The sequence below is a fragment of the Panicum virgatum genome, chromosome 9N (assembly GCF_016808335.1).
Source record: "Panicum virgatum strain AP13 chromosome 9N, P.virgatum_v5, whole genome shotgun sequence".
NCBI classification, from domain to species: domain Eukaryota; kingdom Viridiplantae; phylum Streptophyta; class Magnoliopsida; order Poales; family Poaceae; genus Panicum; species Panicum virgatum.
Window position 1 is genome coordinate 29,533,541 of NC_053153.1, and position 12,445 is coordinate 29,545,985.

Sequence of the window (12,445 nt, forward strand, 5' to 3'; positions counted from 1 at the left end):
GCGGAGAGCACACACGGACAGAGGAGTCGCTCGAGAGAAGGAGCGGAGAACGCGCCTGGAGGGAGAAAGAAGAAGTTGTTGTGTGTGGGACCCATAGATGGAGGGCTCCTTAGAGACCCCCCAGCCCCAGGTCTGGGGTGAAGGGGGGAATTTGAAGGCCTTTTTATTTTAGGGGCTCTAGTAGAGGGTCTGCTGGAGTTAGTTTTTTGAACCTCACCCTCTCAATTTGGGGTAAGGGGCTTAATAGAGGGTTTGCTGGATTTGCTCTAGCAACTCCAGCAAAGCCCCTATTTAAGCCCCTACTCAAATAATAGGGACCGAGGGAAAAAAATCTACTCCAGCAGAGCCTCTACTTAGGACTCTAAAGTAGGGAGGACCCCAAATCTACCCCTTCGACCCCTTCTTCCACAGGTGGGTGGGGAGACCCCTACTTTTTTCATTTCTACTGTTCACCTTTGACTCTCCCTCGCCTTGCGACCGAGCTCTGGCACTCCGGCGCCCACACTGCTTCCCCAAGCTACCAGCCCGACCTCATACGCTTGCACCGCCGGCCTCGAGCTGCGGCGACTGAGCCGCCGGCCCTGGGCTCCGGCGCCCCCGCGGCCGTCCCCGCGCTCCAGCGCCCCCGCGGCCGTCCCCGAGCTCTGGCGCCCGTGGCACCGGCTCCAAGCTGCAGCATCCCCACCGCCCGCCCCGAGCTCCAGCGCCCACGTCGCCGACCCCGAGCTCCGCCGCCTGCGAGTGGAGGAGATGGAGCTCCACAACCGGATCTTGTGGCGCAGTGGTGCACCCCGTGCTCCTACTCCTCCGAACCGTGGCAGTGGCATCACCCCACTCCTCCGCGCCACCGCCGCAGGCCGGCCTGGCGGTGCTGCCCCTGCTCCTCCACGCCGTCGATGCAGGCCTGGCCGACGGCGCAGGCCTGGCCGACGGCGCCGCCCTTGCTTTGTCGCGAGAGATATATGTTGGGGAGAGAGAGAGACGAGAGAGAGGAGCACAGGGAGGGGGCGATGCTTTGGGAGAGAAAGAAAAAGATAAAGAATATGGATGAGACTCTGATAGGTGGGTCTTACGTGTCATAGGAGAGTAGGGGCTCAAATGTAGGGACTGTTGCTGGAGTTGAAACAAAAAATTATAGCCCCTAAAAATAGGAGGAACCCCCTGCTCAGAAAAGTAGGGACTAGAAATAGGAGCTGTTGCTGGAGATGCTCTAAGGAGGCAGGGGGAGGAGAATATAGATAAGGGCATTAATGGTCATTTCGCATAGCTTTTTTTTTAAAAAAACGAGTATATGTATCATGTCGGGCTTTAAGCCTATATTGTGGGCGTTTCCCTTGATTGCCCAAATACTAGATTGTCCCTTTTGATATAAACTCAATAGCCGTGACCTACCGTTGAAACTCGAATTTTGTTTAATTCTTGTTTTCCATTGAAAAATAGAGATTGATTTATTATAACTGCTATGATCTAGGGTGTACTTTTCGACTCTGTCGATTCGTACTTTCAAATTGAGAGTTCGAATCCTTTACTTAGATCTATTTCATATATATCTGTAATTTTGGATTCCGTATTTATATGTTTTTGCTTGTATTCTTCGATTCGTTTGCAGAGAAAAATCTACATGATAACGTCAATCAAAATATGCTTGATTGATAACTAACAGAGGAGCGGTGTAACAGTTGTAGAGGTTCGAATCGTGACTCATTAGAAACACGAATCGCCAACATTGAGTCCAACATCAATCAAATCTATCATACCTATTAGATGATCGGATCAGTGCTACACTGCTATATTATCATTGTACTAAAATATTGGATTTCATGCGAGAGCTAGCTAGTATCGAATGACGTAATAGTCGTTTCTGTTCTCAAAGTTTCAACCAAGATCATTCTTCTATATAAACTATCAGAAACGACTTCCCAGTCTTCGAATTTTCCACGCAGCCCAATTTAATCCTTGTTCTATTTATCTCGCCACATTAGCGTACCATATCAACATCCAGTCAACTATAGTTTGTACAATACCCTTTTTTACCTCTAATTGTTGGCCATGTTCATGCATCAGGTACAACCGTACAAGAAGGTGCACAAGAAGCTCTATACTACCGTCACGCCATAGCTTATTGATGTCATGCCTACATAAAATTCTATATTTGTCAAACATAAATGCTCTATTATAGAAAGTCAGTGTCATTGCTCTTCGACCGGCTCTTCCATGCCACTCATACCAAAAAACTTTTTCAGCCCATGGGTTCCTAATTTTTTTATTGTAAGTTCCAACAACATATATTGATTCACACATATTTAATGATGACACAACACAATAAAACCATAGCTTCTATGAAAAGGGACTTTTGTTCATATATAATAAATTTGTTCCTCAAATAGGATCGACTCGCTTTCTTAAACTAAATATGATCGACTCGATCCCTTAAAAGAATATGCTTTTTTACTTAATTACTTGAGTACTCCGTTCCAGTAAAAATGCAAGCAATTTTAATTTTATTCTACATCAAACTTTTTGTATAATAATTCATATAAATTCTGATTTATTTTTAAATCCTTAATGATCAGATTCTACAAGGCATGCTAACCTGGCAAAATATATAGAACAAAAGATTAAATTGAGGTTGACTATCTGAGGACTGAAAAGATTGTTTTGCCTGTTCAAGGGTAATTGAGGTTCTTTGAGAGTTTGAAAATGAAATCAACTATATCGCCATATTTATTTGTGGACACATAAAAAAGTCCAACATGACAGTATATAAGCCTTTTTTTTTAAAGTTAATACCGCGGACCGGCACCTAAAAACTCTCAATTTGCCCGAACGCAGCACCGCGCCAAGATGCTCCTCGAGCTCTGTTATGCTGGAAACCACCCAAACCCACCGCAATAGCAACCCCAACTTCATCGGCGGTGGGCTCTAGTAGCTTGGTAGCTGTAGGTCTGGGCAAATATAATCGAGAACCAAGGACCGAACCGAAAAACGAGAACCGAAGCCGAACCAAGCCGAAACCGAGATTTTAGGTTCCTCTTCGATTCCTGGTTCCTAAGCCGGTTAACAAGGAACCGACCTCATCCTACATTCAGCCCATGATCCCTGGTAGCTCATTCAACCCATGAGTAGCCCAACAGCCCATTAACATTCTAACAAAACCTAGGGACTCCACCCATCCTCCAACCCCACATGGCCACCTCCCAATCCCAACCCCCCGCCCCTGCCCCGAGCCCCTACCCACTCCGTCTCGAGTCCCAAGCCCACCTACTCGGCTCCTCGCCGACCCCGCCGCCGGACACCGGCCCTAAAGTCGTCCGCACCTAGCTCTCAGCCCGCACGGCCGTGCACCAGCACCCCAAGGCCCCAGTCCCCCTGCCCATGCTATGTCCGTCCCGGCCATCTCCCTCTAACCCGATGCAGCCTCGCCTCCCTCTATTCCTCCCGATGGGATGAGCTGACGACCGTGAGAAGGAGCAGTGGCGGAGGATCGATGACCGCAGGAAGGTGCGGCAGCGACGAATCGAGGACCGCGGGATGGTCCCATGGTGGCGGCAGTAGCGTGCGGCTGCGGGAGGACACAGCGGTGGTGGATCGACGACGGTGGCCAGCAGGACTAAGCGACGGAGGGCGCATCAGCTACGGATCAACTGTGCCGGCTACAAACTCGGTTAGTTCAGTTATAACCGGAACCACACCGAATTAACTAAAACCAAATTTCCTTAGTTCCCATTCTTAAAAAGAACTAATTGGTTTCTGATTCTTGAGAACCGAAGTTGCACAAAAATCGAAGAACCGAACCAATCAATTCGGTTAGAACAGAATGCTTAGGGCTAGGTAGTTACATCCCCTCCGTTGCGGCCGCTCAACGCGGTTACCCTCCGCTCGCAGGGTACGAGCGTGATGAGGTGTCCCCGCTGTCCCGGCCGGGGGCGGAACAGCTATTCATCGCGCGCGTTACATTGTTGCCCATGCGCTGCTCCTCTATTCTGATTACGGCCCAAATGGAGTTAGCCGGCCTACTAGGATGATTTATGCTTACAGCCCAACATATTCCAACATAGGCTGCACTTGATTTTCTCTACAATGTTAGCACATACCCACACTATTAAATTATTTTCTTCTTCAATCATAGTCCTGACGTTTTTGTTCTTCTTTCGAGTGAGCGTATTCTAATATTTTTCATTTTTAACTTTTTTCCACGCCGTGGGATCTTTTCCCTTTCTATTTTCTTTTCTTTCCTTTTCTATTTCCTCTCTTTCTCGTTCTCCTTTCCAATATATATTTACTCTTCATAGATTCCTTTCTATTCCTAGTAAAATAGATTTTTTTTCTTTTTCCTTCCATGTTTCGCAGAAGACCACACTTTTTTTTACGATATAGATGTATTTTCTTCATGTAAAATTATTTGTCTGCATATAACTAATTTATTCGCAACGCCAAATTATTTGTTCGCTGTGTAGATTAAATTATTCCGTGATGTTAATTTATTTATTCATGATATTTATTTTTATTATTTATCCTATACAATCGAATGTTGGCGATGTGTAATATTTTATTCGTTGTACATTATGATTTGTTCGTTATGTTAATATTTTATGCAATCTCATCACCTATATAGATGGTTTACAGAAACATTACATCTTAATAGTTGAATCTAATTAGGGCCTAAAATACTATCCCACCCACCGCTTTTTGCATGAGGTGTTCGGCTACTAAGGATGGTAATGGTTCGGTTTTGGATTGGATATTCGCAGGTTTCGGCTCTAGCGGTATTGAGTTCGGGGATAATTTCTTAGAATAATTTCTTACCCACGGGATTCGAGTTCAGGGCCTGAAACTATTCGGGATCGGTTTCAGGTTCGATTTTACACCCGCGGATACCAAACAGATAATCGTTTGGAATAAAAACTCATATTTTATATTATACTTAATAATAACTTTGTTTACTTAGATTATTAAATTTATTCTAAGTTGATTAGAAAATTATTTACTATTAATTACCTCTTCTTTATACATATGAATGTTATATATATTATGTATATGTTTATAGAAAATACTTATTACTCTTACAATGTTGCCATATGAAACGGGTGTCGAGTATTTAATTGGATTTTGGATATCCGCAGGTTTCGATTTTAAAATAGATTTTCACAAAAATCGGTGTTTGAGACGGGTTCGAATTTTAAATTCAGACTTTAGTTTTGGGTACAACACTCCACCTGATCCAAGCGTGTTGCCATGCTTAAAGCAACTCCAGCAATGGTTCCTACTCAAGATCTTTAATTTGTCAAGTAGGGACTCCTACTTTTAGGGACTTTCAATTTTACACTCAACTCCAGCAGTAGCCCCTACTTCCCAACTCCTACTTGTCAATGATTATATAGGGCCCACATGTCATTGTCAGATCATTTTATTCCCCGCACCCCTCATCTGCTTCTATCTCACGACTTCTCTCTTCCTCTGCTCGCCGCGCCGCTGTAGGATCAAGAACACCGACTAGAGGGGGGGTGAATAGACAGTTTAAAAACTAAAACCACAAACACTAGAGAAATTTAATTAGTAACAAAGTAAAGCCCTATGTCATACTACACTATCTCTAGTTTGGGTTTGCAACCTAGGGTGACAAGGCACAACACAAGCTTTAATAAAGTAAATTGCTCAAAGTAAATGCAAGAATTAAAGTGAGCAAGAGAAGTAACCGAGCTTGACACAAGAATTTATCTCGTGTTATCGATGACTTGCCGGTCACCCCTAATCCACGTTGAGGTGGATTCCAAGAATCAATCGCTCATCTATCAAGAATCTCTTGATCTTGAGCCGGCTTGAATCAAAGAACAGCTCCACACCTCGATTCCACTAGAGTTGCTCTTCACCACTCCGGTGAGGTGAGCACAAGACCTCTCACAACCGGAATCGGGGCTCCACAACAATCTCCTTGAAGGAGCTCCATGAAATCCTCTTCTCCAAGCCATCTAGGGAGTGGCAACTCCCAAGAGTAACAAGTCGATGACGGTTGTTTGAAGTTTCCCTAGTGCCACAAAGCTCAAACTCTTGATGCAATGCACTAGGATTCTCTCACACTCTCAAATATGCAATCTCTAAGCAATAGTGTGTGAGAGAAGGGTGGCTCAGCTCTAATGTGTCAAGAAAGTGATCCAAATGGTCAAGAGAACCTCCCAATGGCCGGGCATTGGGTATATATAGACATCCCCTCAAAAACTAGCCGTTACACTCTTTTCTGTGGAATCGCAGACCGTCCGCGGTTCAAAAACCGGACTGTCCGCCGTTATAAACCAGTGAGTCAGAGTACAATTATTGTGTGTCAGAACTAACAGTTACAGCCCTGGCGGACCGTCCGCTCCCTAGGGGCGGACCGTCCGCGGTTAAAAGAACTGACCCACCAGAGACAAACATCGTCTCTGGTATAACTTTGAAAATGACCGGCGGACCGTCCGCGCCCCAGGGGCGGACCGTCCGCCGTTCAAACCTTTAGCCCAACCAGAGAAACAACCTCTCTGGTACAAAACTTGAAATGAGCGGCGGACCGTCCGCACCACAGGGGCGGACCGTCCCCCGTTCAACTCACTTTCCCACCAGAGACGCCACAAGTCTATGGTACAAATTTGATTTTAGTGGCGGACCGTCCGCCCACCTGGACCGGACTGTCCGCCATCCAATTTTAATTTCCACCAGAGCCAAACATGCTCTCTGGTACAGGGGCGGACTGTCCGCACCCCAGGAGCGGACTGTCCGCACTTGTGCAGTCAGCTCTCAAACTTGATCAATCAAACTTTTTCAAAATGTCGTTAGCCCTCATGCATGCATCTAGACATTTTGAGCAAAATGGCACTAAAGACCCGTCAAGCACGAGTACACGACCCCTCTTGATAGTACGGCTATCTATCCAACAAATTCGGTCACTTTTCATCCACTAAACACCTTGTGACCGGTAAAATGCAAAAGCCCTATGTTATACATTTGCCTTGAGCTCAAACTTTGCACATCATTCCAAAACGTCATCCGATCACAATCAAATCCTTTTTATCCATAGATCAATCTATGCTCATTATCTCAAATGAAATCATTAATCCACAAACCGTTATCATTAATTACTAAAACTCGAATTAGGGCCTAGATGCTTTCAATCTCCTCCTTTTTGGTAATGGATGACAACACTAAATTATGGAGTGATGAAAGGATTCAAGTCAACTTTATACACAAGCCATAAGGTAGATTTGGAATTAAACTTTGGAAGAACTTACTCATTTTTTTTTGAAAATTTCAGAATATGATATGAATAAATTCACCAAGGTTCGATAAGTAGAGAGAACTCCCCCTTGATATGCGCTTATAAATTTGAATGAATACCAAGAGTACATATATATGAATTTTAAAATTTTTGACGGAGTTCCCCCTACAAGTGAAAATCGCGACATACAATATACAAGATATATACATAATATGAACTTGACAAGATTAGCGCAACCTCAATAAGACACAAGATGAACATAAATAATAAAAGCATCACAAGCCAACATAGTTCATCACATTACAAATCAAATTCAAGTTCAAATCACAAATCACAAGCCAATAGAGTTCAACACAAATACACACGAGTAGCAAGCGGAAGCCAAATCAAATAGAATCTCTAAGTGAAATCCATGAGCTCCCCCTAGATCCAAGCATCACTCCAAGATCCATCTCCCCCCTTTGGCATCAATTGTCAAGAAGATCAATCCATCGGCGGCGGAGGAGGTGGTGGTGGGTAGAACGGCTGGTGCGGGTAAAACTCTGGAGGTGGCACTGGAGCCGGGAAGACTGAGTAGAAGTGGTCAGAGAACCCAGTGAAGGTAGCACTGAAAGTGTCAAATATCTGCTCTAGCTGCTGCTGCCTCTGCTCAAGCTGCTCAAACTGCTCAGAAGAAGGCATATCTTCAAAGCGTGAGTCCAGGGCTGCTATGTCAGAGTGAAGACTCTCCTGAACCCTCTGCATCTGAGCCATCATGGGCTGGAACATCTGATGCTGCATGTTCTGGAAGCTAAGGTGCATCCGACTCTGCATCTGGCTGGCCAACCCGGCAATCTGAAAAGACATGCTCTGCTGCATGGATGCAAAATATAGATCAAAATAGCCAGCTGGAGGAGCCCACTGCTGCTGCTGCACTGGAGGCTGTGTAGGTGGCATGGCATGCTGTGCTGCAGCTGCACCCATATGAGCATCATCACTGTCACCAGCATCATCTTGCACATGTGCTTCCTTATCCATATCACCTCCTGGAAAGGGAGTCAAGGGCCTCAAGAGAAAAGCAGTGTCATTCTTGAACGGCCTGAAAGGAGTGTCACATATCCCTCTGAAACTAGTCTTGGTCTTGATGATAGACATAATATAAGGTGCAAAGTATAAGTTCATCTCAAGGTTGAGCCTCAGATCTGCCAGCTGATCCATAATAAGAGCAATGACATTGATTCTGTTGCCATTCATCACATGAGAAATCACATTCCAATAAAGGCCTCTAATCTTGTCATTGTTGCCACTCTTTGGTATGAATGTGACTCTAGCAATCCAGTTTATGATAGAAGAATGATGCTTAAGACCCTGAATGCCCCCCAAACTCCTAGCAATACCAACATTTGCAGACTCATAGTATATGGGGTAGTCATTCTCATCAAGTGTGTTTTCCAATACAACATTCACACTTTGATCATTTGTAATAAAATCATAGTCCAATTGATTTGCAGCGGCAAACTGAGTAAAGGTAGCATAATAAGTTCTCTTGCCAGTTGTCCACTAAATTCTACCATGTTTATTTCAAGGGTGGTATAGAACTGACGGATAACTGTTTCATTCCAATCACACCTATACTGCAGAAAATTTGCTAACCCCATTTGCTCAAATCTATCCACTAGATCAGATATGACTTGTTGTGATCTCATATAGCCTAGATTAATGGTCTGATATTTGAACACAATTTTCTTAACTAGATGACTAAAATAAGCATCTTTTTGTACCTCAGTTTTGAAGTGGAGAATATTGATGTCCCGAGACATATTGAGCTGATTCACTGATCTTGCATTTGCATAACTCTCAGCTGTCCACTATCTGCTAGAAAGATCTAGCCCCATCAGATCTGTAACATCATCCTCAACTCCCTCAGCATCTTTCTCTAAAGATTCATCACCAACACCACCCACTGTAGATACTGCATTTAAGTCACTGAGATTTGGAGCGTAGTCCACATCATCAGAATCATCACTCTCTTTGCCTTTTGGATGACAGGTCTTCTTGATTTTAGAAGCAGTGGCCTTCTGTATCTTCCGAAGTGGTATGATATCAAGAATTAACCATAAGACATAATTGTTCAAGTATAAGAATAGTAACACATCAAATCATCACAAAATAACAAAATTCAGCAACCCTATGTACTGGCGGACCGTCCGCGAAAATACCGCAGACTGTCCGCATCCTTTGTGTTGAATCTGTAAAACCACGAACCGTCCGCCAACCTAGCGCGGACTGTCCGCGATGGATCTGTTCATGGGCAGAAAGCACAAAATCGTCCTAAAACTTGATTCACCCACAATTTGAGTTTTGATTCAAATCAACCAACCAAATTTTAAACATAGCATCTCCTCATCACTAGGAACAAGTTCCCCCAATTGGTTTCACAAATCCATAACTCAAAAATAGATCGGAGCACCCCAAACCTTAGTCTCTTTCATGATGAAATCCATAAATATAACTAGTGTATGAGGTGCGCCATTGGCGCGCGGCGAATAACGCTGGATTGAAATCTTGCAAAAGAAAGGGATGCGGCGAATTCGGCAGTGGTTTTAATTGGACGGGATAGACTTGTCCGTTACATAAATTTTGGAAACAACGCTAAGAACTGCCGAAATACACAGGAAATAGTCAATGGAAACGGCTCACAGGCGAGCGCACACCGCTGCAGAAACGATAAGCTATTTAGCCTGCATTGTGTTGCAGGGCATGGCTTCAAAAGCTGCAGCCTTCTTGTTGCCGAAGCCTGCGGAGGAGGCCTCTTTGCCGCGCATGAATCGGAATCTGCATCGATTAGGAAACAGGCACCAAAATTGAAATGAGCAGAATGTGTTAGCCACTTTCAGCGATCAAAAGTAAAAGAAGGCAAAGAGAACGAACCTGTGATGACAAGGACGACCATGCGGGCCTATTACCGCTGGTCAAGTTCTTGAGGGCACAACGTCTGATGTAGGAGCAGGCAGCCACCACATGGCGCTTAGCGAAGTCGAGGGTGAGTTTGATTGCGCCGGCAAGGGTGAGCATAGCCGGAGGAAGGAGCTGGTACAGGACGTAGTTTGTGGCTAGTCTTCTGATGGAATTTGCATTGTTGGGCAGAGTGCATATGAACGTAATGGTCCAGATCAGCGTGCCCGTTGTCAGGCAGAGCTTCGTGTTCTTGATGAGTGTAGCACATAGCCACCATAGCGGGTATGCATGGGAGTGCAAGGCATGACAGACGACTGCATAAGAGAGCGCACCAAATATCATTTGCGAACAACAAACTGTTTTGAATTGGCTATTCAATTTGAAACCATCACCATATGGGCTAGCAACACCACCACCAAATGAAGGAACTTAGAGGGGTACAGGTAACAAAATCTCAAGATATTAGACCACTGAGATCCAGATGCAAGCAAATTTCACTCCATCGTGCTCAGCTTTGCAGGGTTAACTTTATATTATGAAAAAAAGGAAGACCCAAATTGCAGCATATCAGAAGCCACACATAACAAGATAACAATCATTTAGCACCTCTTTTACGGTAAGGGAAAAATGACTTCATTGGTCCACATTGCAAGGAAAGTAAACCAAAAAATAACAAATTAAAATTGAGATAAAACCAAAAAATAACAAATTAAAATTGAGATAAGAACTACGGTTAAAACAGATGAAACTAACCTCAATAAGTGGATCCCGACCCACAATTGGGAAAACCTCCTCTGCCTAATTCCGGATGACTTTAGCACGAGGATCGTAGTTCTTATACACACGGGGGCCAAAACTGGTGATCCTCCTCTTCCCTAAATATGAACAAAGGGATGAATCTTGTAAGAGGAAATCAAGAGCAATAAAAAGGTAACAAACTGAATATTTTTACTTAAAAACTCCACACACCAGAATGCATATCAGATAAGAGTGATAGCCACCTGTTCTCTGTTCTTTACGACTTCAATGAAATCTGGATTGCGGCCGCGCAAAAGCGGGACACAAAGATAACAAAATAACAGTACTAAGCAGCTAGTTCACTGGATTGGTGCGGTAGTTAATACAGCATGCATTGGAATATCATTTATTTAGTCCAGATCATCGACAGGGCAAACATAACTGCAAGATATGTGCAAGGTCATCATGGGGACAAGAAGGCTTCCATGGCAGGACATACATACGATCCACAAGACAAGAGAATTGTTCGGACATGCACACTGGCTAAACCCAAAAAAAAAACGTTATGAAAGTAATCTGCATCACATGCCAACAAGCATCACCCGTGGCACCAAGGAAACAGGTCCCACTGAGCAATAATACATAAATCAATAGCGGGAGCAGCATAACCATTTTTGGAAAGAGCTGCCATCAGCTAGCGATCATTCTAGCTTACCTATTCTGGTTGAATAATAAAGAGTAAAATCTGCTCCAACAGGGCGAAGAAGCCACTTTCCTGAACAAGGCACAATAGAATTTCATCAGATAGCAACAATAAGAAGCTCATCAGTCCATGCATATAAAATAGGTAAAGCTGCACATGAGCTCGTCAGAACATACTTACAAATTACAATATCCAATTTCAAAATTAGAAAATATGTAAACCTGCACATGAGCTTGGAGCATGTTCGCCACCTGCCAAAAGAGACCACAAAATCATAAGAGGATAGCAAAATTGTCCAATCTAGGAAGCAAAGTCGCATCACCTCCAGATAGCAAAACACAATAGCACATCCATAGGATACAAGGCACTACATGGTATGTAGCATAAAAAAAGTAGCTCCAAATCACACTAAACATAGAGATTTATCATGAATCTGCAAGAATAGGGGATTGTTTTCTGAATTATCCAAAGTAGATGATGGAACAGAGCATTATAAATACACTGCATATCAATTTGGGATAAAAAATTTGAGATGCTGAACAAGAACAGAATATACTAATGACGATGCAAGAATCAATGCATACTGATTTTATCAATAAACAACTAAACTATTGACAGAAACTATGGTTGAATCAACCCTCAACAGACCTGACAAAAAAACCAACTGATTAACTTTATTACTCTAGTGCCTTAAGAACAAAAGTCAGATTGAAATCAGGCATAACATTACATATTTACTTCGATCAAACAATTCATATTTACTTTTTGCATAATAGTTTTAGAAAAACCTCCACCCTTATGTTGTGAGCTCATTTTTCGAA

General features: G+C 43.6%; 1 long non-coding RNA gene across 1 annotated transcript; it reads right to left on the bottom strand.

The window, feature by feature from the left end:
- Window positions 1-9,782: 9,782 nt before the first annotated feature.
- Window positions 9,783-11,617, bottom strand: LOC120692897. Its single transcript, XR_005682778.1, has 5 exons — window positions 11,364-11,617; window positions 11,153-11,216; window positions 10,937-11,058; window positions 10,157-10,497; window positions 9,783-10,060 (listed from the first exon to the last, which is right to left on the bottom strand). It is a non-coding gene; the product is annotated as an uncharacterized LOC120692897 (long non-coding RNA).
- Between the last annotated feature and the right edge of the window lie 828 nt (window positions 11,618-12,445).